This window comes from Chrysemys picta, chromosome 12 (assembly GCF_011386835.1).
Source record: "Chrysemys picta bellii isolate R12L10 chromosome 12, ASM1138683v2, whole genome shotgun sequence".
Classification (NCBI taxonomy): Eukaryota; Metazoa; Chordata; order Testudines; family Emydidae; genus Chrysemys; species Chrysemys picta.
This window is the reverse complement of record NC_088802.1, coordinates 41,139,895-41,146,157: the sequence shown is the minus strand read 5'-3', so window position 1 is coordinate 41,146,157 and position 6,263 is coordinate 41,139,895.

Here is a 6,263-nt window from a genome sequence, read left to right as displayed (position 1 = left end):
GACTCAGGGATAGTAATAAATTCTGTATGCTGAGCTTTCTCTGCCAAAACAAAGGTTGGGTGTTGGTTTTTTGTTTTTTCTCCATGCCAATATCGCAGCAGCTTTGTGAGGATTCTGTGGGCTTGGCAGGTCCGTGGGCAAACACCTATTGTTTAAACTTGCTTTGCAAATGTTTCTTGATGGTTGATGTAAAATAAATACCCCTCTTGTATCTGTTTCAGGCAAAAACAGGAGCAAATAAAAGCCTGTGTGAATGATGAGGTTTACGTTAGCTACACTTAGAGACTAGTTTTCAGAACAGCATCTAGGTGTGGGTTCAAGTCAGTTCTAGCGATATCTACATTATTACACTAGTGCTTGGAAGCTCCAACCACGATCAGGCCCCTGTTGTGCCAAGCACTGTGTAGACACATAGGGAGAGACCGTCCCTGCCCCCAAAAGCTCAACAGCTAGATACATAGATGCCCAGGCCACAAGTCTGACCTCTTTATAACACAGGCCATACTTTTAAACATGATCCAAGATGACCCATAAGCAAGTCCAAAGTTAAATCCATTATAAAGCATCAGGAATTTGTTTTTTTAAAGTGAATTTAGTACTTGGGTGAAGTGCCACATTAACAGGCCTGGAGCTGGAAATTTTCTCTTCCTCTCGCGAGCAGGCACAATATCAGTAGTGGCAATGCAAGCTTTCCCCAGCCTCCGCTGCCTATTTAAAATTGGTCAGGAAAATCCCCCACTCCACCCCAATTTTTTTTTAATTGGAGTTTACCAGTTTGTCGAAATTGAACGTTCTACAGAGACGGAGTGCCTTTGATCAAGTGCCAGTGGAACCCAGGCAAATTTCAAACCCTGCCTGGTTTCCTGCCAGCTTGTCTGGCTGGCTCCTGGGAGCCTAGCTGCCTGACAGCCACGGAGTCAGGAACCCCTGGGCTAGCAGAGTCTGCAGCTCCTGAGCAGTCCACCAGGTGGACACCAGTGGAGCCAGCACTCCATTCCTGAAACAGGGCCAGCGGGAAGAGGGAGTGTTTGTCTCTTGATCCTGAAGATACAAGGATGTTTGGATAGGACAACAGTATTCATCCTGTGAAATTCGAAATGGGAGGAATACCTGAGACAGATACAATGGGCCCCATTTCAAAGGTAAAATTATCTGCTCTTTGGAATGAAGAGCCACACAGAGAATTATTATCTCTGGCAGGGGTAATTTAGCAGCTTGGAAAGGGAGAGGTAGGGAAATCACTCCAAGGCTGTTTACAGTTTCACACTGGCATTTTAACAAGAGGCCCTCCCCGGTGCAAACCTGCAATTAATCTAGGTTTCATGACTGTACTGCCGAACACGTGGCATGCCTAGCATATCTTACAAACTTTAGGAGGACAACGCTGCACCACAAGGCATCTCCAACACTTTTCTAAGACACTAAAGTGACAAAAGTCCTGTGTAATTATTGAGCTTTTTGGTGTGCCCAGATCAGGTAATTGCCCATGCAAACACTCATTTGTGCATGCAGCCACCTAATTTTCATATGCAAGCAAGATGTTTTGCTGTTGTAAACAGGCATTACCAGAGTTTGCGAATTTCACTTGGCTTGCACAGTCCTTTCAATGTCTTGTCCAGAGAATCTTGTGTATTTGCACTGGTGTTAATGACCCTATCAGCTGCAAGGAAATAGAAAATCAGGTCCATTGTGTGACAGACCTTTCTAATGATATCTCACAAGACCCATCTTGCATAAAATACATCTTAGCTATAATCATGTTATAACAATATTTCCATGAAGAACATGGGGCGTAGTGTCACACATTGTTCCTTTCAAACTCATGCACAAGTCAACCTAGTCACAGCTCTCCATTTACACAGCATTAACTCTTTGCCTATAAAAATTGCTCAAAATGGTATTGATCCAAAAGACTGTTACCCATCCTTCAGCTCCCCTGACTCCACTGTGAGTTCCATGTGCGTAGAACCTCTAGAAAACTAGAATAGGCATGAAAGCTTGTTGTGTTATCATAATACTCCTAACCCTGTAAAGGTCTAACACAAAGATCCTTGGAATAGCACTGACAAGCAGAACTTTATTTCACTGATTCCCTGCCATGCAGTGCACAGGCATTTAACATTCCCACCTCCCAGCCTCCACCATGGGGAGGAGAATCGACCCCAAAGAACATTTATGACGGGTTGGATCACAGAACCCCCCTTGGGAGCTGCCACTAGATGTGCAAACACTACCCCTGCTTCTGTTTTCTACCTCTACCCCTGCTTTCCCTGCCAGCTCAGGACTCCAGCACCGTGTCTTGCTGAGCCAGACACTCCCGTCTGCTCCAACAAAGACCCAGGGTCTGAATTACTTGCCCCAAAGCTGCAGGCTTACCTGAAAGCAGCTCACAGAAGTGTGCTTGTCTTTAACACTCAGATGCCCAACTCCCAATGGGGTTTAAACACAAATAAATCCGTTTTACCCTGTATAAAGCTTATACAGGGCAAACTCATAAATGGTTCGCCCTCTATAACACTGATAGAGAGATATGCACAGCTGTTTGCTCCCCCAGGTATTAATACATACTCTGAGTAAATTAATAAGTAAAAAGTGATTTTCTTAAATACAGAAAGTGGGATTTAAGTGGTTCCAAGTAGTAACAGACAGAACAAAGTAAGTCACCAAGCAAAATAAAATAAAATGCGCAAATCTATGTCTAATCAAACTGAATACAGTAGACAATAAGCTTTGTAATGATACCTTACAAGAGACCTTTTGCATGAAGCATATTCCAGTTACATTATATTCACACATTATCATATTTTTATAAAATCATATAGACTGCAACATCACACCATTCATTTGCTTTTTAAAAGAATGACTTACTGTATATTCTCACAGGTCAGACACTCTCCTAATTATTCATCAGTCCCCCAAGAGTCGATTTAGGTCTCGATTCCATACAGTGTGATACGTGGGACGACTATGGCACCTGTGCTCAGTGTGGCTTCATTCCCACCCAGCCACTATGCAATGCAGCATCCGGGCCTGAATGATTAAATACAAAATACAGCTTCAGTTATGAAATATAGTCATTAAACTCTCAGGGCTAAATTCATCCCTGATGTAACTCCACCAACTTCAATGGAGTTACACCAGAGACCAATGGAGCACATTATCACAGAGTCAGATTCAGAATGAATTCAGCTTCTGATTCATTTTTGCTATGTGATGCTCTCGCTGGCCACAGATTCCATTATATATCTCTCATCCCCTGTATGATAACCATGTTACCCTAGTTAACCTCCTGTGACAGTCTGTACCCTTATGTTCACCCCTTTTACAGGACTATAATACATAGTATATGTATTATACATAGCATATGTATCATACATAATACATAGCATAATAAAGTATGCCTTGTGAGGTATCATTTGAAAACTCATACCTTGCTGATCATTATTGTCCTGATAAAATGTGTGTGATGGCCTTGCATGTAAAGTTATATGATTCTTCTGTACAGTATTACTAGACATGTTCCGAGTCTGGGGAGAAGCAGGTACAGACCAGTTCCCCAGAGACAAAAGGCTAGCCAATGCCTCAGCCAGGTGTCGGCAAAATCAAATGGACCATCACCTGGTTAAGTGGACATTCTTTGGCAGGAAAGAGGATGTGGGTGAAAAGCTACATCTTCACAAAGAAACAGCTAGGGGTTCCTATCCACACAGACTTTCTGTCTCCTGAATCTCAGCTGGAAATGATTCTTGAAGAAGAGAAAGGACTATAAGAGAAGAAAGGAGGTGCCCCATATTATTCCTTCCTTTCTCTCTACCTAGGACAGGGGTGGGCAAACTACAACCTGGGGGCCGCATCCGGCCCTTCAGACATTTTAATCTGGCCCTCAAGCTCCTGATGGGGAGTGGGGTCCAGGGCTTGCCCTGCTCTGGCGCTCCAGCCAGGGGCTTGCCCTGCTCCGCACATGCTGGGGCTCCTATGCATAGGGGCCACCAGGGGGCTCTGAACGCAGCCCCTGCCCCAAACGCCACCTTGCAGCTCCCATTGGCCAGGAACTATGGCCAATGGGAGCTGCAGGGGCAACGTCCGCGGATGGGGCAGTGCACTAAACCGCCTGGCTGCGCCTCTGTGTAGGACCCAGAGTGGGGACATGCCGCTGCTTCCGGGAGCTGCTTGAGGTAAGCACCGCCTGGAGCCTGCACCCCTGATCCCCCTCCTGCCCTCCAAACCCCTTGGTCCCAGCCCAGAGCTCCCTCCTGCACCCCAGAGCCCGCACCCCCAGCCAGAGCTCTCACGCCCCTCCTCCCATCACCTCAACCCCCAATTTCGTGAGCATTCATGGCCTGCCATACAATTTCCATACTCAGATGTGGCCCTCAGGCCAAAAAGTTTGCCCACCCCGACCACATCTGAAGAACAAAGGAAGGAGCTTTGGAGTTGGAAAGGGATCCGGTCTGAGATTCAGCCAGTAAGACTGTTAAAACATGTGATGCGAGATTAATTTAGCTTGTTAAGTTAGACATTAGTTGCATTTTACTTTTATTTTCTTGTAACCATTTCTGACGTTTATGCCTCATTACTTATAGTCACTTAAAACCTCTCTTTTGGAGTTAATAAACATGTTTTAGCTAAACCAGCGTGTTTGGATTGAAGTGTTTGGGAAACTCCATTTGGGATAACAAGATTTGTGCATAGCATTTTCTATTAACAAAATGACACACTTTGTATGCGCTTGTCCAGGAGAGAGCTGGACAGTACAAGACGTACATTTCTGGGGAAAAGTCTGGGACTGGGAATTCGCCGGTGTTGCTCTGCAGTGTAATTCATGCGTGGCTGGGTATAGCACTCATACACAGGGCCGGCGCTTCCACTTAGGCGACCTATGCAGTCGCCTAGGGCACCAGGATTTGGGGGGGCGGCATTTTGCCGCCCTCGGCGGCAATTCGGCAGCGGTGGGTCCTTCACTCGCTCCGGGACCCGCCGCCGAAGTGCCCCGAAGACCGGGAGCGCAGAAGGACCCCCCGCCACAGAATTGCCGACGACGACCAGGAGTGCGGAAGGACTCCCACCTAGGGCGCCAAAAACCCTGGTGCCGCTCCTGCTCATACAGTATAAGTGAGAGTAACTTATATGCTGGAGGTTGTGTTTGAGGAGACCAGGAGTGGTAACTCTCACGGTGAAGCAGTGTAAAAGACACTGCAGCTTGGAGAACTGAGGGGACACAGCTGGTCATCAGTCCAGATTTTCATTGTACCCTGGGTAACGTCACACCTACCCAAGTTGATCAGTGTATAAAATGACTACCTGCACCTGAACAAAGGAACCTTAACATTTCAGAATAAATCTCTCAACACAGTCATGCATTTATTTTATTCCAACAAGCAGCCTGTTCTAACCTGCTTTATTCTGACAACAACAAAAAACCCTCACCCCCAAAGCCTAGGCAGTTTTGCATGTTATTAAGTGTCATTATATGTATTATTCCAGGGAATAGTTAAATTTTAACCCTGCTGATTTGAGGGAAGGGGCTCATAGTGTTGTTTCAGTTGAAAGAGTGCTGTCTGCTGAATTCTTATCAGTCATTAAGCACAACTATCAATCAATCAGCCAAATGTTTATGTGCATTGTGAGGATAAAGTAGGCCTGCCCAGGTAACATTCAGGATAAGTGTTTGGGTAAGAACCAGTCTGGTCACCACAGGGAAATAGGGTTTCACGGAGTTACACCCATGTTGCACTCATTCAGATGTCACTTCCTACTCCAAGTGGAATGACTGGGCCCTGCAGGGGCTCAGCCCCTCTGAAAATCAGGACCTAAGAACCTAATTTACATAATTGCAATGGAGACAAATGGTGTTAAGCCAAGGCTGAATTTGACCCTCAGAGTCTCAGAGTTTCTAAAAAAGAAGTTCTAGTTCAACCACAAGTTATTGGGCTCAATCCATGAATCAATGGGTGAAGTTCTGTGGCCTGCGCTACGCAGGATGTCAGACTAGCTGGTCATAATGGTTCCCTTCTGGCCTTAAAATCGTTGCAGCTGTGAAAACTCAGCACCCAAAAAAATGAGGTATCAAAGTCAACGGTTTGTGCAAACCTTTTGGCTTTTGCATCTCGACCAGCATGAATTTCTTAACACACGCAAATAGTGTATGACTGCAGGCACCAAATCATCTGGGAATTTTTCCCTAGTAATTAAGAGTGGGCATCTAATTACTGAAGAAATTGGAATGTAGACACAGTATAACAGATATCAAAGAAATCCCATGT